The 25,541-nt window shown below is 47.5% G+C and overlaps 1 long non-coding RNA gene across 1 annotated transcript; it reads left to right on the top strand.

Annotated features, from left to right (window-relative positions):
- Positions 1-2,404: 2,404 nt before the first annotated feature.
- LOC125617117 lies at positions 2,405-6,730 on the top strand. The gene is made up of 3 exons (XR_007347989.1): positions 2,405-2,706; positions 3,198-3,373; positions 5,284-6,730. It is a non-coding gene; the product is annotated as an uncharacterized LOC125617117 (long non-coding RNA).
- The last annotated feature ends 18,811 nt before the right edge of the window (positions 6,731-25,541 follow it).

A 25,541-nucleotide genomic window follows, 5' to 3' on the forward strand; every position in this document is an offset into this window, starting at 1 on the left:
GGGGCTAATGCAGAAAAATTTCTGGACCCTGCAAACCCAGGACTTTCTGATCCTAGAGCTTATGGTTTCCCGCTACGCCATGTTCCGTGAAGAATGTGAATTTTGAGAAGCTTTGAAAGATAAGAGGGACTCATCTTTGTAGAGAAGGATCTAAAGCCCAGGCAGATGGAGAGGATAGAGGGCTCCCAAGATGGATGGGTATTGGTTCTCTGCTTCCATGAACTTACATAGGATTCTATGTGACCAGGAAACCACTGGGAAGTTGCCAAGGTCACTGCAGGAAGGCAGGAGAGCAGAAACAATCAGGGACAGCCTTGCAAAAAAGAGATCAGCAGCCTAGGCTTGACAGGGGATTGGATTTTCAAAAGGGGCCAGCACAGATATAGTGCTTTCTGGGTCACAAGCACTGTGCTGAGCACTTTGTTAATGTATTTAATTCTTAAGGATATGAGATGGTCCTACTGTTATCCAATAATACAGGTGGGAAGCAGAAGCCCAGAAACGTTAAATTACCTGCCCAAGAGTGTGGCTGGCTAATGGTGAGCCAGGGTAATCTAGTTCCAGAGTTCATGTTCATGGCCATGACACCAAGGATGGCTATGGAGGGCCCCCAACAGGTAGTGGTCGACAAGAGTCAGCCTCCAAGGCTGGAGTTTGGGAGTGCAATCAGGTTCTGATTGGAGATAGAGGAGGAATTCAAGTGACAGGAAAGACATAACATCCAGACTAATAAGCTGGGCAATCACTTGGGGCTGGGGTACACTTAAAGTGAGGGACAGGGCTCACTTAAAGCGAGCAGCCTCTGATGGTCTAAATCTCTGCATATGGAGAACTTGTCTTTGTTTCTAGGGCCTTGAAATTCAGCACTCCATCAACCCTGTCCTAGCCCCCATGAGGGTGGTATGGTCCTCTGAGGGAAGTCCTATAGCGTCATGACTAGGTAGTTGTTCCAAGGCTATGTCCCCTGGACAGTGCTAATCTATTTCCTCTCCCACGTAGCTGTGAGCAGGGGATCCAGGCAAGTCAGCAAGCAGGGACCTCTCACTGGCCTGGAACTTGCTCCTGCTGAGTGCCTGCTGCCCTAGGGGATTGGGCAGTCCCTGCTGGTGGTCCCCTGCTGTGGCCTCCTGTGTTTCTCCTTTGAAAGCAGGTCCCCTGGGGAAAGGAACTTGCAATCCCTTTGTAGCTCAGCTCCAACTTTGCCCTAATTAGAGGAGGACTGTCTCCTCCCCCTTTGTTAGTCTTGATGGGTGAGTGTCACTGTCACAGTCTCCTTCCTCTGTCCAGAAAGTCCAGAGACACTTGAGATGAGTACAGCAGCCAAACTGTGGGCTGATGGAAGATGGTGACTCCCAGACATTGTCCTGGTCTCCTGGTTTGTATTTTGGGGTAGAGTAGGAATTTTGTATCACAGAACACTAAAATGTGCTTCAAACCCACGTTCAGGAGACACACTTCCTGCAGCAGATTGGAGCTTTGGATTTGGCTTCCTGGGATCCCCTTACATTTTCTCTCATAGCCTCTCGACACCACTACCACCACCCCAAGCTAGACATTTTTTCAAAACCCTCCCTTGAGGGCTGGGGTTGTAGCTCAGTGGTAGAGTGCTTGCCGTGTAAAGCACTGGGTTCGATCCTCAGCACCACATAAAAATAAATAAATAAAATAAAGGTATTGTGATCATCTACAGCTAAAAAAAAAAAAAAAACTCCCTTAAACACCCCTTTACCTTGTAGTCCCCCAAGTATCCTCACATCCTCAGCCCATAGGATGCGCCTCCTATCAGCCCTGGGATGCATATACCTCAAATATTATTAGGCCCATTTTACAGATGAAGGAAGCTTTTGTAAGTCACATGGTGAGTGAGTCACATGGGCTGCACTATTAGATTTCTGGGCAGTTGGGCCTGAGGTAGCCAAGGACGAGGAGGGGGCCGGATCTGGGTTGATATAGTCAAGGGTTTGGAGGAATCGAGGGGATGAGTGATCACAGTTCTTCTGCACTCTGAAAGTCCCACCCTGAGTCATGTGCCTTTCCCTGCCCAAGATGCGCCAGCTCCTTCCCAGCTGAGCTGTGTTGAATCATCTCACTCTTGCTCCCTCTCCAAGGTGCTCTCAGGCAGGACCTCGTGACTTTCGTAGGATCTGATGCAAGATCTGTTTCAGGTAGGCAGTGTCTGTGGAATCTTCGGGTATAGGGCCTGCATCTAAACAAGAGGAGGTGTTTGGGAATGATTTATGAAAGAGGAAACACCATGAAAGCCATTTGATCCCTTCAGAGAAAAGAGATTCACAAGTCTACAGTGGCGGCGTCAATCATAATGGCCAATTATACAACAATGTCAACAATTACACCTTGCATTTCTGTGGCACCAGCTCCCAAAGAGCATTAAACATGTTCAAGTTTATTAGGCTATTTGATCTCATAAAAATCCCACAAATGGGTAGTAATGGTTATGATTACCATTTTATAGATGAGAAAACTGAGGCCCAGAAATAATTGATATATCCTAGGCCCTACAGCAGAGGGAGTCGGGAGGTAGGTCTGGGTCTGGGTCTGTCCTGTTTCTTGACGTTTCCAGGTGTTTCGTGCATGAGACTCCCTCTTGGTGTCTACATTCCTGTGAGATGAGGCGTGGACAGAGGAGGTACTGAAAGGAGTCTCAGGGAATTTTCCTGAACAAGGTCATTCAAGGCAGTGAGTCAGGTACCTTTATTTTGAGGTCAGTTTCCTCTTTCACTTCCCCAAACAATTGCTGGGGAGTGAGCTCACCTGTCACCCTTTCTCAGCTCAGGAACTGAGGTATTGGTACAGTTGCCCCTGGAGGTTTTGTAATAGTGATCTGAAAAAGACATCAATGTTCCTATCCCAGGATTTCTGCACTCCTGGTTCCCCAATCCCCTAGCCAGGGATGGGGTCCGCTCTAGGCCCATCTCTTACAGCAGCCTCCTCACCAGTTTCCTGATTCCGTCTCCTTCCATTCAATCCTCCCCATGTCTGATCTGCCAACAGATGTCCTCTACTTCTCAGAAGTTGTCAGTGGAATTCCACCGCCCTCAGCCTAGCACTCAAGACCCCACCTAATCAGGTCCCAAACCACCTCCTCATACCTTGTCCCCATTCTCCTGCACAAAACCCTGCCTTCTCCCAGATTGGAGAACTGGCCTTGACATGCCTGTGTTTTCCCAACTCTATAGTTCACTGCCAAAGCATTCCCTTGGCCTGGAAAGCCACTCCCAACTTCTGTGCCTGCTGGATTTCTATCCATCCTTCAAAGCCTATGACAAACGTGACCTCCTTCATGAAGCCCTCCCTCCATTCCACCAGGAAATGATCTGTCCCTCCTGGATGTCTCATAGCACCTGGTATACAGGTATCTCTATATACAAACAATTCTCTGTGCGTCGGGGCAGTGGTGTAGAGCTTCGGGTGTTTGTACAGCTATGAAGATTGCAGGATTCTGCAACATCACTCATGTGCCTCTGTGTATGTGTGTGTTGGGGTGAGGGGCGGAACACCTGTACATCAGGAAGGGACTGATCACTTCCTGGGTTTGGAGTATGTCAATCACTTCTGCTCTGCCAGTGAACAGAGAGCCAGATGTCTCTCACAGGGGAGAGAGGACACTCACAATCAAACCCATAAACACACTTAAAAGGAAGAAAGTAGATAGAGAGGAAGTGAACAAGTGTGTTCTGCTCATTTACTATATCCCAGGCGCTGTGGGAGAGAGGAAATTTCCTATGAGCCATGTGTTCATTTAATGCTCACAACAGATCTGAAAGGGAGGAATCATTGCCCCCATTTTGTGGATGAGAACTGCTGAGAGTCAGGGGCAGTCTCTGAGAGGAAGACCTCTGGGCAGGAACACTGGGCAGTGCTCACAGAGTGCCAGGGTATCATGGAAGCAGGATCATCCACGAGATGATGAACCACAGTGAGGCTCCCTCAAGGCCTCAGCTGTTCTCATGGTGTACACGGAAGCTTGAGAGCCCTTCAAAGTTACTCCCTCCTGGAAGCAATGGGGGCTGAGTCCTTGTACCCCCTGGGAAGGGGACATAACTTAGGCAAGATGGCTGCCTTCATCCAAGGGCAGTTCCCAGGAAGGGTTAGCATCCACACCGGTATACAGTGGACCTCAGAAATGCCTGCCTCACAAACACACCTGGCTGGCCAGTGAAAGGGTGTCCAACATGCATCGTCAGACATGAATGGATGACCACTCCCAGAAATATCCCATGAAAGGAATAGTCTCCCCCTTTTTTTCTGATCAAGTAGATCTAGTGTTGAATAATAGCAATAAGAAGATAGGTACAGATCCTCTAGTTACTGATATTTTGTGACTTTCTAGTTCTTAGTCATATGCTGGGAATTTGGTGGTGGGATCTGAGTGTAACATTCCAACTATTTAACAACCAGGTAGACACCCAGGACACCAGAGTGGGTGCTGGCAGTGTGGCACTCTAGGGCATCACAACTGGACACTAGACCTGGGGAGACCCCAGTGTCATAGCTGCAGTTCCCTGTTAAGTGCCGTATGCTGAGGGAGAATCCCGGTAAGGGCTCTCTTTAGAAAACAGAGCCTCTTTTGAGAGGCAGGCCTCCTCATTAAACTGGCAGTTTGATTCAGCATGCAAAATGGAGACAGAGGCTATGCAGGAAGCTTCCCCCCAGTGCAGGGCCAGCATTGTCCATCAGTTCTGTAGTCTCCCATGCTTTCCCAGTCCAATTTGTTGCATGAAATCTGTGTGACCCTAGGCAGGGAACAATCACCCTGCTCTGTGGTTCAGTGTCCTCATTTATAAAATGAGAGGTTTCCAAACCCTGTTTCTGCTTGAAACAGGAGAATCTGGTGAAGCCCCCTTAGGGGAAGGGAGGTGAGTGGGCCAGACCCAGGGCCTCCTACCCTACTTTAGCAAGAGCAGCTCCGCTTGTATTTGTTTATGCCTCCATAAGGTTTCACTTAGACCCAGCATTCCTGAGCTAAAAACAAAGCTCGAGAACCACTGGGCTGCATATGATATATGAGGTCCCTCACATGAAGCTCATATGTGAGTGAGCGAAGGGAGAATGAGTGAAGGAGGGAATGAATGAATGCTTTGTGTGCCTAGTTAACACAGGCCAGTTTCTGGTCACACCTGTTCTTGGAGCAGATGGCCTGCTGTCCTGGGTCCTTTGGAAAATTACGCAGGGCTAAGATCAGACACTCTCCCGAAGTCCTGACGATGACAGGATTCTGCCTGTCTCCACCACCATCCCCACTGACAAGCTTCCTCCCTTCAGGCTTCTCTGATGCCACCAGATCCGAACTGGAAAGTCACCAGCAGCAAATCCTCCTGCACTTGTCTCCTTTGACTCTCACAACACGTTGACTCAGCTAAAAGATACTGACAACAGCAACGCGAGTCACTGGCAAGTCTGGCAGAAGATCACTGGGTTTTCTCAGTGTGCGATCCAGGGTGTGGCACCGAGTCTGGTTTGCGTCAGTTCCATTCCCTCCCGGGAAAGGGCTCCCAAGTTTGGCCTTGTCCTTTCTCCCACCATCCCTATCTTATTGTTTTCCTTTCTTTCTCCCTTCCTTTCATTCCTCTGTTGGTAGTGCTCAACCTAGTCTGCACGTGGGAATTGCCTAGGGAGATTTAAATACTACTGATGCCCAAAGATTCTGATTCTTGGTTCGGGGTGTAGTCTAGGCAATAGGACTTGGAAAAGCTCTCTAGGTGATTCTACTATGCAAACCACTGATCTGGGGACATGGTTGTGGGATCCCAACTTTAGCCCTGAGAGTCAGATGTGCCTGCTGGATTTGAAGAAGTGTGGGGTACTGGCATGTATTAGCTATGGAGGAAGGAAAGGGAAGTGGAGCGAAATAAAACCTGCCCATATTCCCCTGCCCCACCACTCTGTGAACTCAGGGAAGCTGGCAGTCCTGTGGGTGTCCAGGCGACAAGGAGTAGAAGAACATATCAAGACACATTGAGGCTCTGGCACACCAGGGGCACCAGGGCAGTAGTGCTGTTCAAGAGCCTCAGGTGCTGTCATTTAGAGAAGCTCCAAGAGACATTGCCATGGGCCCGGGCAGCAGCACTGTCACAGGCCTGCCAGCAACAAGGCTTGCTCTGGAGTGATCGTGCGCAACACGGTATCACAGTGCAGAACAGGGTGGGGAGAAGGGATTTTGATAAGACACAACACCCATTCTCGCAGACAGTCCTGTTCATGAGCACATGTGGGGCACTCCCAAGGGGACCCCTAAATCACAAAGAAAAGCCTAAGGCAGATGGGAGCCAACACAGTGAAATCTGGTCGTTTCATTGATGGGGTCCCATCTGGACTTATGGAATGGTGAGGTCTAGGGACACTGGGTCACAGATACAAGCCACAATTATGAAAGTGGTGGTATTGGCAGTGCGGTAAGGTCTAGCAGACATTTGGCAACCTTCTCCGAAATTGCCCCTTAGTTGGCTCAGCCCTGCCCCTTGCCCCCACATAGTTTTTTCTCTGTGTGTTGACCGTGCAATCAGGTCCTCGCAACTCATGGCTCCCTGCATGTGTGCACCTAGTGAGAATGATTTGCTTTGCTTCCTGTGCAAGTTCTTTCTCTTCTTTTTAAATCACATTCTCTCCTAAATTAGAAAACCTCTTTAATTGTTAGCAGGAGCTGGGGTTCTGCGCCTTGCATGGACAATATCATTAAACATTGGAAAATAAACAAACTGGAAAAGTTTAAGACATTTTCAAACCCTTTGCTTCCCAGAGGGCGTCTGGGGCCCTGGATAGGACAAGGTTCTGCTGGCCGGGGTTTATATTGTGTTGATGACTTGACCCCTCCAGCTGTGAGAAGCCAAACTGACAGCGGGGTTGTTTTTACTAAACTTCCCAGGATCGCAAACTTGATTTGGGAGGCATTTGCGCTGATTTGCGCCGAGGTCTCCAGCGACTGCAATGAGCTTCCTCCTCGGGCAGAGTGCATGCTGGGAGTGGGCCAGTGGCTCTGGTGGCTGACAGCTGTTGTAAACCATCGCTGTCCTCCAGAGTTATTCCACAGAGCTGGGGAGGGGAGGGGGCTGAAGGAGGGGGTGTATGAGAACGTTTCTTTCCATCTTGCTGAAATGTGAGTCTAATGAAATGATAATGAGGTTGTGGCCTTTAAGCTCCATTGAGCTTCTTGTGCATTGTAATTTTACCCAGAGTGGGGCTAGTTTTTGAAATGATTAAAACTATCGATTCCTAGGCCTGTGTGGCTTGAATCAGAATTCATTAGAGGCCCGGAGGTGAGGGATAAACATTTTCCCCCAGTTCCGCCAGGAAACAGACCCCATCTTGTGTGAGTCTCTGGCTGGCTCAGGTACCCCTGGCTGTGCTGGCAGCCAGACCAATAAGTAGGACCCAGTGTCCATAGAACAACAAGTTATGAAGGTCCCAGCTGTGAGCCCCAGCCCATCTTGCTGGCACTTCTCCTTCAGGTTAGAGGAGACAAGTTCACTGTTTCGTCTTGGTTCCAGTTTCTTACAGGTATCATAAACAAAATGTCTTCTCCATGTAAAAGAAACAGGCAGAAACAGAAATGTTCCAAAGTTTTAAACCAAAAGAATACTAGAAGGGGAAAGTCCGGCTGGGTGGGGTAGCTGACAATGTGACCTGACCTTGAGCCTCCTGAGCACTATTTTTCTCTGGATAGAGAGGGGTTTCTTCTATAATTTTTGTCACCACCATGCTACCTCACAACAGCATGGGATTCATCCTTCAAAGTTCTAATCCAAGTTCTCTAGAGCTAAGACATCTTTGAGAAGAACCTCATCTAAGTCGGGCATGGTGTTGCACGTCTGTCAGCCCAGTGATTTGGGAGGCTCAGGCAGGAGGATCACAAGTTCAAGGTCAACCTCAACAACTTAGCAAGACCCTATCTCAAGATAAAATGCTGGGGATGTAACTCAGTGATAAAGCACCCCAAGTTCAATCCCCAGTACCATAATAATAATGATAATAATAACAAACTGAACTAATATTAAGGGAGTCCAAAAAGAAAAAAAAAAACTATAGGAAATGTCATCTTGCCTTAAAGGGTTGAAACAATTTGCAAATAATTAGACCCCCATAGCAACCACCACTTGAATTCCTGCCATCTTAAAACTGGTCAATCTCTCCTCCTGATCCCTTCTCCGACAAGCCTAAATGGTTATATTCTAATGGCCCACCTGGGACCCCCTGTTCACATCCAACTTGTGGTCTGAGGAACATCCTTTATCCACAGTGGATCGACGAGGGGAGCATAAATGACTTAAGGAGGCAGTTGGGATGTAGCTGTCCACTTGAGGCAAAGCAGCCTGGCCAAAGTCTCCTTGACTGCTGTCCCCTCCTTTTATAGACTTACTGGGCAGTCATGGTCATAAAATGCACACAGCAATAATTTTATTCAGACTGGAGCATCAAGGTTCACCATCAAGGTCATAGATACCATGTCATGTCCACATTTGGAAAATTATGTGGAATGTCTCCAACTTTTCTGCTCACCTTTTATAAGTCAGCTCAGGCATCAGCATCCAGAGACCCTCTCCTACCACCTATACCAGGAGGGTGGGGACAAGCCTTCCTGCAGTTTTCTGAAGGATGGTGGGCATCTAGGGTCCCCATTCCATATTATGTTATTATTTTCATCTAGACAATGGGCTCCTTGAAGGCAGTGTTTGAATTTTATTCCCCTTTGTATCTCATCATCTAGCACATTTTCTGGCACATAACATACCTGGGTAGGTGATGGTTGAATGAATGAATGAAGGAAAGTACCTATGGTGGATGTCATTTGATTCTCAGAACAATAATATGAGCCACGCAGGGCAGGAATATGAGCTCTGATTTCCTGAAAAAAGAAAAAAGAAACAGAGTCTCCAGGAGGTAGGGCCTTGCTTTAAGGTCACCTGGTTCCTGGAGCTGGCACCAGGGCTGTGGTGCAGTCTGGTGGTAGCTCTGAGAGAGGCCCGCTGCCCACACTAGCTCTGATTCTCTAAGTCACTGGGCTGCGTGAGAGTCGTTCTGAGGTGCCGCCTACACAGGTGGTTCCCGAGCGGTTCATATCAAAGTCCCTTTTTATCATCCCCCTGCCCCGCCCCCAGCACCCCAGGCTTTGAGAGAGTTGGCCTAACAAATGAACTACAATTATGCAGTAATAATGACTCCATTTTCTCGTTTTTATTAATAAAAGACATATGCGACATGCCACTCAGTGTTGGGAGCTTTCAGCTGGGAGAAAACGAGTTTTCCCCTCTAGGTTAATGGAATTCCACCCAGAGGCAGACAGTTAACAAGCCACCTTCCTGGGCTGGGGCTGGGACTCTCAGCACTACACTTGTCAACCCTTTGGATGGGCCTTGGTTCAACGCTGTGGCCTGCCTTGGGCTGGGCCCAGGGTCACAGGAGACAGAGCCGTTTCAGGGGCTCAAGGGTAGCCTGCCCATCCCCACTGGAATCAACAGACCCTGACTGTCACTGCAATGTGTCAGCTGCTCCGGGAGAAGCTGGAGTGATGTATTCCAAGACCTGTCAGGAGAAAGGGTTTATGGTCAGTTAGGAACCGTAAACCCCTTCCCGTGGATTGCCGGTGGAATTTTAATACTGTCCCTCTGTCTGGGCACTTCCTTCCAATCTTGGCCCTGTTCCTCCATACATATGGAACAGGGCTCATGTGTGAGTGTCCCAGAGGAGAGCACATGGCTTCACTCGGCCCAAGTGTCACTGCTGAAAGTGGGAGGTGAGGCTCAGACAGGGCTGGCTGCCTTTCTGCCCACCACTGGGCCTGGATACCAGGTCTCTCAGGGCCTCCCTTCCAACTCATGGCAACAGTGAGGCCATCCCTGCCCAGATCTTGAAGGTGGAGGAAAAAATGGAAAAACTCTAGCCTGTCTCCTTCCTTCCTTCCTTCCTTCCTTCCTTCCTTCCTTCCTTCCTTCCTTCCTTCCTTCCTTCCTTCCAGCAACAAATCCATAATGAGGGCCCACTACATGTTAGGCAGGGATCCAGAAGCCAGGGACCAGACAGACTCTGCCCTATCCTTAGGGCACCTCTCCCTGTTGCTACTCAGCTCTGATCACCCCACAGCAGGTAAACATCAAATAGGGCAAAGGGAAAAGAGGGGGGAAATGAGAGAGAGGAGGACAGCCAGTAAGAAGTCTTGCAGGCAGGGATGACCTCAATGTAAGAGGAAGTGAAATTGGAAAACAGGCTCTAGATGACTTGGGGAACCCAAATGACATTTCTGCCCTTCTACTCAAAACAGAAAAAAAAAAAAAAAAAGAAAGAAAGAAATTCTCCTTAGCACTCTTAAGCTGCTTGACATTCTGCTATCATCCCAGAGTCATTCTGACAGGAAAGCTTTTTGTTCTTTAATAGTTGTCTCTGAAAACCAACCCCCATGCCCCCCCCCACCCTACACACACCAAAGGCTTGCTGCTTATTACATCTCCTGAGTCCTTAGTAGGAATGCCCTTCTGAGATATTAGGCCAAGAGTTTTGGACCAGTTTGCCTCCAGAGGACACTGATGAGGCCACATACTCTCCAGCCCCTGCCTGGGCCCTGCCCAGTAGTGGGGATGCCAGAAGCAACCAATGGTCATTATCATCCATTCCGAAAGGTGGAATGGAGGTCCTTCCCAAAGAGCAAAGCAGGGCCATGTCTCTAGCTCTCTACTGTGTCCTTGGCACCTGGAATTGAGTCCAAGACATAGTAGGTGTTGGATAAATATTTAGTGAATGTCAAAGGAAGCACACATTATCTCACCACTTCCTCACTCAAGATGGCCTGCGATTCTTCTGGCAGGCTGGGGGGTAGGGAGAATAGAACTTACCCTCTGCTGAAGGCTTGCTATGTCCCCCGTCGGGGGTGGGGGGGGCACATGCTCACTGGCAGATCTCCCCTAGGGCCCCAACATCTCCCCTGGTTCTGCCCTCTACCCAGCTTCTAGAAGGCAGCTCTGCTTGCTCACCTCCCATTCTCTCCCCCGGCCTCCTCAGCCAGTTTCCTTCCCCACCATGCCACTGAAACCGCTGTGTCAAAAGGCACACAGTAGTCTCCTGATGATGCTTCCAGGAAACACACTCTAGGCCTTGTTGTGGTATTGGACCCTCCTCTGTTCGAACGTCTCCCTCCTGCCCTGAAACTATCCTCCTCTCTTTCCCTGCAGTTTCCTGAACTTGGCTCATGTGTCTCTTTGGCTTTTCTTTTTCTTCCTTCATTCCTTTAAGGGGACAATCCTTCTCCATGTGACTTTCAGCCTTTCACTCTTCTCCTCAGGTAGCTTGTCTGCCATGGGTAACTCCCAAATCTACACATCTTACCTGGACCTCACTCTTGAGTGTCAGACCTCCATTTCCATTAATCTCCATTGGAGATCCTAGAGGCAACTCATCCATGACCAAACTAAGCTGTTGACATATAATCTCAGATTGACTTCTCTTTTTCCCACTAGACCATGCAGCTCCTCCTAAGGATTCAGGTTCCAGTCCAGGCTGAGCATCATTTACATTACCCAGGAGCAATCTGGAGTGAGTCCCTATTTCTTGGCTTCTCTTCTGTGTCTCCTGTGCCTAGGTCAGCCTCCTGGTATGTGGTGAACTTTCAGGAATATCTGTCGAAAAACGGTCAGTACTACTTAGTAGAAGAAGCAGCTTCTAGAGAATCAGTTTCCCTAGTCTTTCCCAAACTCCTCTCATCTGTCTACCTTAAGGGAAAGGGCTTCCCCAGGCCTGCAGCCTTCTAGCCCTTTGTTGCTTTAGTAGATTCAAAATGGAACCAGTGAGATTCTTCACCCCACAGGGAATTCCTTAGACCAAATTGTGGGGAGAGGGGGGAACAGGGCCTTTGTATCCTAAATCTTCACGCACAATGCTGGATTTGCATATGTTAATATGGAGAACTGTAACTATTTAATGAGAAGCAGTGGGCCACGTGGGTGAGTGGAATTCCTTAGAGTATTTTTTTCAGATGTCTTAATTCACTCTCTCTTTGTTGTATTTCGGCAGATCCAGGTGCTTGGATTGAGTTGGTCCTGGTCCCTGCTCCCCTCCCCCCAAATTTCTGAAACCACAGATCTACTGGATGCCAGACAGTGCTGGGTCCAGAGGGTGATGGGGGTGGGGCATGCTGCCCACCTGGAAACACTGCCAAGGAGGTGGCTTAAGGGAGACCACCCGTCAGAGAGCCCAGGCCCAAAGGTTGGGAGGGGATGTGCCTGAGGGGGTGGGGAGGAGAGGATAGAATTCCAGAGACAAGAGCCCTCTATGGAGACAGCCCGCTGGGCTTCCAGCCCTCCATCTGGGTTCCACTAAAAACACATTTTGCGTGTTTCTGTTGTTCTTAAGTCTGGGTTTATTTCAAGGGGAAAATTATAAAGAAACATCTCTTCCCTTATTTCAACAGCAGCTTGTGCTTGGGTAGATTTTCATCTGTCTGGCCTGTCCTTCCTGGAGGTGAAAGAAAGGGGCTACGGTGGGATCCTCAAAGACCCCAGGAAACTGAGGCTCCAGGCTTTGCTTGCTGCCAGTGTCCCAGACCAGTGTGTCTGTCAGAGCTTCTTTCCCTCCCAGCTGATGGCAACATGGATGGCCAGAAGATGCTTGGTGGTTTGAGAATGAGAGGAAGCACAGGGCAAGGAGAGATGTGTTAAAGTGACCCCATGTGGGAAATGTCCACAGACAGAAAGTCAACTCACCATATCACCCCAGCCATCCAGAGCCTTCTTCTCTGAGCCCAGGGCAGCATTAGGCAGGTGTCAACTCAAGCCTGGGTTTTGTCCAGGTAAAAAGCAAGAGGTACCAGGTTCCAGTCCAGGCTGAGCATCATGTACATTACCCAAAGTCCTTGAGCTTAAATCAGCCCACAGACCAGAGATACAAAGAATCAATGTCGCAGCTAGAAAGGCCTTTAGCCATCGAATCCCATGCCCTATTTCACAGATGAGGAAACTGAGGCCATGAGGGGAAGCTAGTTGTCGGAGCCACATAGCAGGTCAGGGGGTAGACTATTTCTGCACTGCAGACCTTGGTGTTATCTGAGTGTTTCCACTTTGCTGCTTATCAGAGTTCAGTGAATGGCCAGCTCTCCACGGAGGGGTCCAAGAGCTCCAAAAGGTGTGCATAGTCACGGAGTCACATGTACACTACATGTACAGTGGCCCTTAGACCCTGTCAGCAGGGTGTAGGGGTCACCAGTTCTCCCTAGGTACAACCTGGTTCTCTCTACCAGGGTCATTTTGGGCACTAAGTTCCAAGCAGACCTGGGGACTTGGGATACCATGGTAGATGGTCCTGTTTTTGCACAGAGCTAGTGTCAGACACCAAAAGAGAATATGTGGCCGAGGATCTAGGGCCTGGCCTTCACTCACCAGAATAATGCTTTAGAGCCTCTCTTCCTCTGAGAAGGGCCTCCATCATGACTCAAGCTGACCTGCTTAGGAAGGACTTGATTGCCCCCTGGTGGCCACCATCTGACATCTCCATCCCAGCTCCCCAGCACCTCAATCTGTTCATTTATCAAATATGTATTCAGCCCCCTGCTGCGGGCCAGGGAAGAAAGGATGCTCTCTTGTTGAATGGATGAGTATGCCCTGCCCCCAAGAGATATCAGTAGCAGACTCGAAGAAGAGGTCAGTAGAGGACTGCGGGAGATTGATATAAGAGCAAAATTTACAAAACAGGTCTATTGGTGCTATTATAGAGGTCAGTTTAGGGTACAATGGAAGCTTGAGAAAAAAAAGGGAGAAGGATAAGAAGAAGAAAAAGGAAGGAAAGAAGGAGGAGGGAGGATCTGTTATTCCAGCTTCTAGGTACAGAGTCTAAAAATGATTCCTTGAGCAGCGCCCCAGGTTGCACACCTGTAGTCCCAGCTATTCTGGAGCCTAGGGTGGGAGGATCACTTGAACTCACCAATTCAAGACCAGCCTGGACAACATAGTGAGACTCTATCAAAAAAGAAAGAAAGAGAAGAAAAAGAAAAAGAATTCTATGACTGGCACACTTCCTGGGTTCTGCATAAGCAATCAATAATGAACAGTTTATCAAAAAAAATTGTACTTCCCATTTCCTTATTCTCCCCATGGTCACATAAAGTATGCATAATTGTCCCCATGTTATAAATGAGTATACTGAGGCATCAAGTCACAAACTGACAATTGGCTCTAATTTGATTATGACATTTCCCAAACTATTTGCAAGCAAACTAGACTACTCATGGGGAGGTTGGTATACCAAACAAGGGGTTGCATGTGGGAGTTGACCACCTCTGCCACAAAAGAGTTGGTAAACTGAACAATGACACGGACTTCTGCCAACCTCCAGGGAGCAGAATTTTCTTCTCTTGAAGTCTCAATGTGATGCCCGGTGAGCCTGACAGAGCAATTGCCAACTGGGGAGTCCTGTGCTTGGTCCCATTCCAACCCAGAAGGGATGGGCATGACAGAGATTGTTTAATTTCCTCTTCACAACCACCAGAGCAAGGTGAGCTTTGGGGAGAGTAGTGAGTAACACAAACCTAGGAAGAGCCTCTTCTTCTATACCCGCTCCACTGCCAAGCACAAGCTGGAGGTCCCTGTGGACACCTTGTTAAAGAAGGATAAAAAATCTGGTGCAGCTATTTAAAAACAGGCAGGCATGAATGACCCACAGCAGTAGAGCACAGCCCGGGCAGCTTTCTGGAAAATCAGCCAACACTGTCAGCCCTGCAGAGACAGACCTTGTGTTCCTAGCTGAAGAGAGATAGGAGTCCATTTAGATACCTTCTCATCCTTGTGCCCTGGAGCTAATTTATCATGAGATCCTGCAAATTCCTTCCTCAGAATGTCTCAACAATTCTGCTGCTTCCCCAGGACCTAAGTTCCGTGGCTCTTTGCTTAGAAATCTGCTGTTTCTAAACTGTTCCCCTTTCTGTTTGCTCCCCACAGCCTCCACTGGCAGGGCATCTTCAGCGTCCAAGCCACCCAGAACCAGTGCCTCTTAGCCCCTGTGGGGCTTCCTTGGAATGAGACTGGGTCCCAGGATGTACAGACATCTCACAGCATGCGGGGGGGTGGGGGGCAGCCTCTGGGAAGGACTAGTGAAAGACTGAGAGGAAAGAGCTGAGGGGAGAGAATCTCAGATGCGATCAAGTGCCCAAATGGGCCTGAATGTGAATGGTTGTGTGCAGTGCCTTGGTGGATGGACAAGGTGGGCTACTATGATGCATGTCAAAATTTCGGTGAGAGGGAATGTTAGGTGACAGAGTGCTGACATGAGGCCAAGTACACAAAAGACTACTACAATGCCCAGACTCAGACTTTCCTCCCCAGGATTCTAGATCTGTGTCTTCTTTAGCAACCTACAAAATGGAGAATCCAGGAAGAGGAGTGGTCCAAGGGCAGAACTTAATGCAGAAAGCCATTTGGACCAAAGATATTAACACTAAGTGCAAGATATAAATTCAATGAACTTTTGCCAGGCATGGCAAAAGTTGCATGCAAAGATTCCATGCCTGTAAGCCCAGTGACTCAGGAGACTAAGGCAAGAGGATCGCAAATTCAAGGCCAGCCTCAGCAATTTAGTGAGGCCCTAAACAATTTGGCAAGATTCTGTCTCAAAGTTAAAAATAAAAAGGACTGGGGGCTATAACTAAGTGATAAAGATCCTTAGACTCAATCTCCAGTAACAAAATAAAATAAATTCAACGAACCTTCCCTGATAACCCACAATGAGCCTAACACTGTGATAAGCACTTGCCCATACTTAGTCCCGTTTAACCTTCACCACAGGCCTATATAGCGATGAATCTCAGAGAGGTGAAGTAACTGTTCCAAGGTCACAAATCTAGTAAGTGACAGCACCTGCAAACTGGGGCCTTGTAATGCAAATAGGGTTTGCTACAAGAGCATCTTTTGACTTTGCAGATTTCTGGACATTATGTGGAGTCTTTTATGAAAGAGTCAAACATTTGGAAAGCCAAACATCAAAAGGAGGGAGTGCAGGTATTTTTATGTCAGCAGATTGCCCCTGCCATGGAGTCTAATTTCCCTGCCAGCAATGCCCTATCCCAGGACTCACATTCTCTCCATGCATTTGGTTTTGCCAGTGCTCTCTGGAACTGCATTTTCAAGGACTCCATCACTCCCCAAGCATACAAATGTCTCTCCTTCATTTTTCCTGTTAAGCAGATTTAAAGAATGAACCAAGAATCTTGGCCGCCATTAATTTCACAGCTTACAATTATTTGCATCCCTTTTTTTGCTTGAGTCACTTTAAAAGCCCTTATGATTTCTTTAATCCCCTTTGGTAGAGCAATTCCATTCTCTTCTCTCTTAACCTCCTCTCTCCCGAATGTCCCCCCCTCCTCCCGAAAGCTTTAAATAATGCAGCAAATTCTTGTTTCATTTCCTTTTCTCTGTTTCCAGATGGATTTCTCTCCCCAGAACATCCCTGGGAATCATTTCTGTCAGATGCTTCACTGGCTGTCCCTTGGTCTTTACGCTCATCTATCCCCCTTCTGCCCCCCACCTCCTGAATTGCAATTTGCTATTTTAATTATGGTTTCTCTTGTCACACTTGAGGTTTTCTCCTCTTTTCAGTCCTCTACCTCGCTTAGATTTTAATCCTTTCTTCCAGTGCTGAAAATTCATTAAGATCGCTAGATTCCTTCACATTTTCTTCCTTGATGTTGAATAATTCTTCGTCTATGTTCAGATGCTGACTGTGTTGCTGAGCAGGGGGGGGTCTGGAGGTCCCCTCCCAGTGCAGATTGAATGGCCGCTATGGAGCTGGGTGTTCCTGGATCTGTCTGATCCCTGCAATCCTGCAGCTGGCTCTCTCTAAGACAAGACTACAGCTCCAGGGCAGCCCGCCGCCTGTCTCTGCCTCCCTAGCCAGCTGACAGAGCTCCTGGGACTGTCTGTCTTTGGTTCCCTGGGATGGCCCTCTCAGGCTAGACCAGGCTGGCACTGACCACAGACCATCTGGGTCACCTGCAGCTGTTTCCCAGGTGCCTGCTGGGTCCGTAGGCTGACACTGCAGCTGGGAATGAGTCTGGCAGGAAGCAAAGGGAAGTAACCTGTGTGACTAGGAAATAGATGAGGTGGCCACACAAGGGAAGGGGTGGAAAACAGCTCACTGATGCATCCCTGACGTAAAGGCAGAGCTATTCACCATGGAGAGGAACCACTCGAAAGCTGCCACCCATCCTGTTTGGGTTCACAAACCTGTACCTGTTCTGTCCTTCAGGCAGGTATGTAGGTCAGTATTGGTGAAGGTCATTTACTGGGGTGCTCCTAAGTCCCTGGGAAAGGATGATCCAGTTATAGTTGGTTAAGCAGGGGCAGGCCATTGCATCCCTCTGGACCTCAGGACTGATGTGGGACAATGTGCAGGAAAGGCTATACTCCATGGACAATACTGATATCATTAAGCAGGCAAGGAAAGGTGAGAGACACCATACATTTGCACGTTCACCTCCTAGTTCATTCTAAAAGGGATTTAAGGCAAGAGACACGGCTGGAAAATGATCAAGAAAAAAAAATGCTTCTGAGATCCTAAAATGTAAGATAAGATCTAGTCTGGTCTCAAGTGGGAGTGAAGGAAGTGACAGGAGGGTGGCCCTGTAATGCTGGGAGACCCACCCCTCAAGGCGAGGCGGGGAATGCAGAGTGGACACCTTCAAGGACCCTAACAGAAGCATTTGGACAAGTGGCAGGAGCAGATGGGACTATATATTCCTCATGAACTCGTCTTCTAGCCCCAGGAGGCTAGACACAGCAGGGACACAGCAGGCTCATTTAGTATTCCAACATACCTGGAATACCAAATAAGATGGCAGGATATGAGACCCATAAATGGTTTCAAAACTTGGGTCATATAACTCTGCAAATAGTTCTGACTCCAGGAGTTGCACTTTGCTTTTATAAACAACTCATTTCGGTTGGGCTTTTCTATGAAAGCAGTAGCAGTGCTAAAGAATGACTTGGAGAGGTAGATTTTGTTCCTTTTACTTTCATAACCCTCCACTCACAAAAATTGCTGAGTAAAAAATCATGTTTTCTCACCATGGGCACTCCATATCTTCTTAATCTTATGGCAAACACAAGCACAAGTCTCTTTAGGAAAGTTGCTCTTTTTATTGATCTGTAAAAGAATCAGCTGAGTTCCTACCACAGCTTTGAGACAAATCCCCAACCTCTTCCAACTTGTTTGCTGTTTCCAAGTCTTTCCCAGGCAGACATCCTAGAGTTCTCATTCCAGGGGCTTTGCACGGATGCACCTGAGTGAGTGGGTGACCGCTGGAGAAGGAAAAGCTCAGACTGGTTGTGAGTTCATGCAGAGGTAGGATTGCAGCTGGTCTGGATACAGGGAAGGCAGGGCACACTTCTTTGGAAAGGAGGGTGAAGACAAAAATAGCCGCACGAGAATCTAGCTGTTCAGAGGATATAGGGGGTCCTGTGGAAAGGAAGGGTATCTGGAAAGGAGGTGAGATTGGGAAGATGGTGGTGCTCGATCAAAGGAGGCCTCGAGTGCTAGACCAAGGAAGCCCATCCGTGTGCTTCCACACCAAGGAAAGCTAGAGTAAGCATTGAACTTTGGGAATACTGGTCATATACAGGATACACTGGAGGATGGGGGTGCTGGCCAGGGAGGTTGGCCAGCATGAAAGGCTATGGCTTTGATTAGTGTGTACGACTTAGAAATAAAAAAAAGATAAATCATAAATGAAATGGAAAGTACTTGGCAATTGGAGGGAGACAGTCCAGGACTGAAAGGGTTTGAAGATTATGAGGGGGAAAAATACCTTAGCAAGAGACAATGTGGGTCCTTTACGTTCCTGGTCAATTCCTGGAAGAGGCCTAGTTAGGCTACTTCCTGCTGTCTAGCACAAGAGCAGCAAAGAGATTTCCCACAATCTCCTCTAGGAAAAGGCAGATTGAGGCAGGTAGGGGTTAATATGGTCTGCGAATAAACTGAAGATTAATCCTCAACAGTACTTAATGCAGGGTAAAATGTGATAAATTATTCACATCGTTCAGTGTAATAAGCAGGTTGACTCTATGGCACCAGGCCTCTTGAGCTGTGTTTTACACTTAGGTCTTCCTCTTATTCCTCTTATTTAATCATTTTCAGAACACCTGACTTAAAAAGGCGTTTCAGGTCCCATTTTTTTTCCCCCTGCAAAAATAAATTAGACCATACATTCATCTCATGACATTCTGACATTTACCATACTCTTACATTCAAGTAAACATGATTGGAAAGAAAGGGGCTTGGGAATTAGGCACAGCAGGAAAATGAAACACACTTTCCTAAGGTTACCCCTTCCAGTCTTCAGGGAAGAAGAAGGTCTGCTCTGCAGAAAGGCTATCGAAAGCCCATTTGCATGTGGGATACTTCCAATTAGTGTTAATCAGAAGGAATTAGATCTGTGCTTTAGAGCTGGCCAGGATTCTCTCTCCTCTGGAGCAGGGTATCTGTGAGAGGTGCTCACAACCCTCCAGGGTGTCTGTAAAATGGATTACAATGAATGGGGCTTTTGTAGCCAAGAGCCTCCCACTCATGGGCAGCCTTTCAATGGCCCCAGTCCATGGAAGCTAGTTACCCTGAACAATGGCTGGATTTCTACTCTCCCCTACTGAGGCAGTGCTCCCAAAGGGCATGAACCTCTGTGATAGATTCTTGAGATGGGACTACAGACTCTGGACTGAAGTCAGAGGGGGCCAATGTTCAAAAAGTCCAGGTGGAGGAGAAATAAACTAAGGCAGCACTGAGAGGTGAGGGGAGGGAGGGGAAGGAGAAGAACAGAAAAAAGAGGTGGATCACTAGCCAGGAGGCCTTTCAACAAAAGAATCCAGCCAAAGGGAGGGAATGGCCCTGGAGAAAGGAGAGCTGAAGTGGGAGGTGAGGGTGGCAGGGAAATAGCCAGGGGTGTGGATGAAGCTTTGAGAGAGAATTCCAGCTCTCAGAAAGAAAAAAAGAGCCAGGAAGAGGGTGGGAGGCAGAGTCTCCATCCCCAGAGATTCTGATGAACTAAGCTGAGCTGGGGGTCAATTAACTGAGTTGTCATCCCTTCTTATCCTGAACCTGCTTCTTTCTGTATAAAGCAGGACACCCCTTTCCACACACACCCAGAAACACACATACACACAGAAAAACACACACTTTCTCTCTCTCTCTCTCTCTCTCTCTCTCTCTCTCTCCCTCTCAGACACAATTTCTTTATTGCATCGCTGTGAAGTTCTTGGCAAACTCAAACTGCTTCTTTCCTTCCTCACCAGTGATGTTCTAGGGGTACCCTCTCCTTCACTTCAATAGCCAGGTCCAGCAGGGCATTTTTGATGTTTAATTATAAACACAAGAGAGACAGGGACTAAGAGGGTCTGCAAAACGCTAACAAAGAGGTGGGCTCTTTGTGTCTCAAAATGGGGCTTCCGTCCCCTGGGCAGTGTATTTAGCATGTCTAGTGAGGTCTGACAGTGGCCCTGGCCAGGTGTTGTTTCTATGGGACGAGGCTGGCAGAGACGGGGGCAGCTGGGACATAGTGGATGAACCATTTCTTACAAAGGGAACAACTGGCAGCAAATGTTTAGAAGCAAGTTTTTTTTTGTGGGTATTCAGCAATGACCTCAGAAACTCCAGATTTTCTTGGAAAAGGGGCAGTGAATCATATATAGTATGTTATATAAGAAATCGGGTGGGGGGGGCAGCTTACATTTCCCAATGGCTAGGAAAAGCTTCAAACACTCTGATTTTCATCACTGAGGCAAGAGGCACTGCTGTGTAACAGTGGTGTATACCAAAGGAATGAGAAAGACTCAAGAAAGAAATCCAGCATGTCTTTCATGAGGCTGGCCCCAAGCTAAGGAAACATTGAGTTCCAGGCCACACTGAAGTTGCTAAAAGGACACCAAGGGTTTTGCTGTCTGTGTTGCCAGACTAGGACCCACCACAGTCCCACTTCCGGCTTCCTGAGCAGTTTCATCAGCACCTCCCTATTAGTCCTACTCAGCAGTAGATGTGAGCCCGTATGTCAGCACCAGGCCCTGGAATGTTGCCTACCCACCATCAGCATGGAAGGGAGGCCCTGCCCAGACTCTGGGCAAGATGGTGCTGGGGACAGCCTGCAGTGGTGTGGAGACCGGAAACAACATTCTCAGCAAAGGCAGCAGAGAGGCTCTCAGGCCACCTTGGAAAACAAATGGTGCAGCATAGCCACAGACCAGAATAAAGAAGTTTGCAGCATTCCCTTTAGCCCTCTGAATGTCATTCTGAAGGTTGGTCTTTATTTCATTTGATCAGTTAAATGGAAACAGTGTTTCTTGACTGCCATTTAAAGACTGGCCCTCCGGGGGCTCACAGTCCAGTGAGTCCAATCTATAGGACAGACAAGTCAACTTGTCATCTCTTATTGAGGTAAGTCCAGTGATAGGTATTTGCACAAGATTCAGAAATGGCCCTGAAGAGGGAAGAGGTGATGTCTGAGGTGGACTTGAAGGGATATATCATGACAACTAGCATACATCTATTAAGTGTTTACCATGCTCCAGATGTAGTGCTAGAACTTTCTTTCAGTAACTCTCCTAACTTTCAGAAAAACCCTATGAAATTGGTTATTCCCATTTTACAGAAGAGTAAACAGAGGTCAAGAGCACTTAGACACACAACCCTAACTTACATAGCTAATAAGTGGGAAAGCAGGATTTGAGGCCACTATATTGGATGGCTTTTCTAAGGTATTTTAAGAGTTCAGCTGGGAGAAGAGGTAGAGGAAAGTGCAGCTGGCAGAGGGAAGAGTACACATAATCATGGAGGCATGAGTTTCCGTGGCACCACCTGGGAATGACAGGGAGCTCAGTTTAACAGAAACAGGAAGTGTGAGAACAGGAAGGTGTGGGAGGTGATGTTGGAGAAGCACGCAGGGGCCAGACCCTGTGGGGTCTGAGAGCTTAGACTTCATGTTCTTGTTATGGGGCATCACTAAAGAGTCTTAGAATCACAGATTCACTTTTCAGAAAGACTCCCTCTGGCTGCAGGAGGAGTTTGAAGTGATGGGTGAAGAAAAAAAAAATGGTTATGAGGAAATTAAAAAAAAAAAAAAAAAGAGGCTATTGTAATAGTGAACAAGTGAGAGAATAAAAAATTGAACTAAGGCAGTGAAAGGAGACATCTTTTTAAACACTGGGAGATTGAATTAACAGGCCTTGGTCTTCAGCTAATCGCAGGGGGAGGGGGCTGTGAAGGGGTGGGTGGTGTTGAGGATGGGTCCTAGATTTCTGGTTTGGGAACTGCATGGTTACCAGCTGGTGTAGAAAGAACAGTGTTTTGGAGGGTGAAGGTGAGGGACCAGTAAGTTCATTTTTGGACATACCGCCTGGAGAATGCCTCAGGGGTTCTCAGGTACCTAGAGAGCAGCAGGCAATTGGGTAAGTGGATCTGGATGGCTGTTGGCCACAGTTCCATCTTCTCTGCCCTCCTCTGCAGACAGTCCCTCATTGGGAGCACAATGACAGGAAACATTAGGTGATGGAATCTGGAGTTGGCAAGGTCGAGTGTGATTAATGCAGAAGAAATGAAGTCAGTATTGGATGGCAACAAACCCAGACTCTGCAAGTCTCGGCAGAAAGCGTTCACAGAGGATGGGATAAAGGTGGAAATGGATGCTCGGGATACTCGCTCCGCCAGACAGTGGGAATTCTTAAGCGATTTGAAGAGAGGCGAATTCAATAAAGCCAGAGCTATCTTTTATTTTTAGTGCCAACTTTTAACTCAACACAACAGAATTTGTTGAACAGTCACCTTATTTATTGATTCAACATTTGTCAAACACCCACTGGTGTGCCTGGTGCCTTTATAAGAGCTGAGGATACAGCAGTGACCAAGACAAAAATCCCTGCTTCCCTGGTGAAGGAGAGCTGGGAAACAGAAAATAAGTGGAAAAAGAAATAAAATACTTAGTATTTGAGTATGTACTAGCTTCTTTGTGCAACATCTTTGTGCAAGTCAGAAAAAGGCCACTCCCATGGGGCAGGGCGCACTCTTAGCCAGCAGAGCCTGGCCCTGCTCTTGCTCAGCCAGGTATCCCATGCACAGCTTCCCATAGCATCCTAGGTAGAATACCAATAGCCTAATGGAAAAAAAGAAAGCAAGACAAGGGAGAAAGCTGGTAGAGGGAAGGAGTGTTAAAATTAAAAAAGAGAGTGGTCAGGGAAATCCTCAGCAAGAAAACATTTGAGTAAAGACTTGGAAGGGCTGAGTAAGCAAGCCACATGGCAATCTGGGAACAGATTCCCAGGCAGGGTGGACAGCCAGTGCCAAGGCTTTGAGACAGGAGCATGCCCAGCATATTTGAGGGCCAGCAAGGAGGCCAGAGTGACTGGAGCAGGGAGAGGAAGGGGAAAAGGTGGGAGACTGAACTGGATTAGAATTGCTTCTGGGGACCAGATAGTGCCTCATGGACCATTTTAAGGACTTGGGCTTTTCACTCAAGGATTTTGAGCAAGGGGGCGACATGATTTGACTTACTTTTTCATGAGCTTCTTCTGGTTGCTGGATTGAAAATACAATTTGGAAAGAGGAGAGAAAGAAGAGAAACATTAAGGGAGTTTTGGCAATGACCAAGGTGAGAGGTGATGGCAGCTCAGGCTGGGGAAGCAGCCATGGAGGTGAGAATCAGGTAGATTAGGGATATATTCAGTAAGACCTACCAAAGTGGCTGATGGGTTGGGTGTGTGAGGGGAGAGCAAGATGACTCCAAGATTTCTCACCTGAACCATGGAAGGATGGAGTTGCCATTTACTGAGAAACAGAAAGCTGTGGGAGAAAACAGGATCTTTAATTTGAGCACTGATTTGTGTGTGCGGAAAATAACCCTCCCCTGTAATAAGCTCTGGCCTTTGCAGCAACTCCAAGTGTCAGAGGACAGAAAGGAGACACAGAACAACTCGCTCACATCTTGCCCAGCTGACAAGTGCCAGAATCAGGATTCAAATGATGCTGTCTGACTCCAATACCCATGCTCTCTGCCCCTTACTGCATTGTCTTAAGGATTCCTTCCTTAAGGAACCAGAAGGAAACCATGAGCTCTCGGCAGTGGAGGCCACACTTCATTGAGGTCTGTTTTCCTAGTGATGGAATTTGGTTTGAAAAACATGAACAGAATGCAGGTATCCTGCAGACAGACTGGTTCCAAGAGAGAAGGGGAGAGAAAGAAGTTGAGCTTTTCACACTTCAGATCTCAAATTCTCTCAATTTCACTATCAGAGAAATTACCCCTCTTCCCATAGATAGGAGTAAGGAGAAATGCTAGGAGGTTTACTCTAGCTTTGGTCTTTTCAAATGGAATCACAAAATACAGAAATGAAGGTGCTCTCTGCCCCCCACCCACTTGTCACTCAATAGGAGGCTTAGAATGTGTTTACAGAGTTTTTGTAATGGCTAACACAAGCAAGCATGTACTATTAGCAAACACCATAGGTGGTCCTTTACATACACATTTAGCCTTCACTAAAATTTGGTGTTATAGGCATTATTTTTAGATCCATCTTCAAATGAGAAAATGAAGACATTGAAAGGTTATGTAATTGACTTGGGGTGGAACCAGCATTAGAACCAGGTACCTTGTCTAAGTCAGAACATGTAACCAGCATAGGTACCTCCCTCTACCACTCTGCTGGTGAAGATCCCACCAGGTAAGGATGCGTTTAAACAGCATGAAGTGCTTTGGGAACCAGGTGAGTGAGCAGTTAATTCTGGTGGGAGTGGGAAGGGGTCAGGAACAGTCACAGAAAAAAAGGGGACAGTTGACTTGGGTCTTGAAAGATAAGTAGGGATTCTGTCAAAGGGACAAGATTAGGGAAAGGAGGAAATGGCATTCTAGGTGGAGGCAACAGTTGGGCAAAGATGCTGAGACCTGAACACTATATTTTGGCAGGATTGGGAACAATGAATGCTCACAATGGGGAAAACAAAATGGCAGCCCGCCCTCCAATTTCAACCTTCACACATGAGTTATTTAATTACCCCAACATTTAAAAACTGCCTGATTTCATGAACAAAACTCTGTATTTTTGGCTTGTCTTGAAAAACCAGAAGATAACCCAAAATAACCTTAGGCTGTGTTCCCAGATGGCCATCTAGAAGAGTCTAGAAGCCACTACTTCCTTCAGGTGGACACATGCTGGCTGGCTTGCTGCAGCTCCCTGCTGCCCCTCACTCCTCAGCCCCTGCCTGTATCACCCATTTATTTAACCAGTCTGGCCCCTGTGGGTATTTCAGTTTGCCACCCTGGGCTAGATTCTTCTTTCAAACACTGTTACCCTCACCTCTCCAGCAAGTTTCTCCAGCTTGTTTAGTAAAGAAGAAGAAAACAAACCCAAACTTGGTTTCAAGTTCCTGCTTTGCCAATTGCAACTTGTGTATCTCTGGCAAGTCAACTTAGGTTCTTTGAACCTCAGTTTCTTCATTATAAGCCAGAAACCATAGAACTTAACTTGGTTGTGAGCGTTGAATGAAGAAAGGTGTTTAAATATGACTAGACAGTGAAGGTCCCTGGG

This window comes from Marmota marmota, unplaced genomic scaffold (assembly GCF_001458135.2).
Source record: "Marmota marmota marmota unplaced genomic scaffold, marMar, whole genome shotgun sequence".
Classification (NCBI taxonomy): Eukaryota; Metazoa; Chordata; class Mammalia; order Rodentia; family Sciuridae; genus Marmota; species Marmota marmota.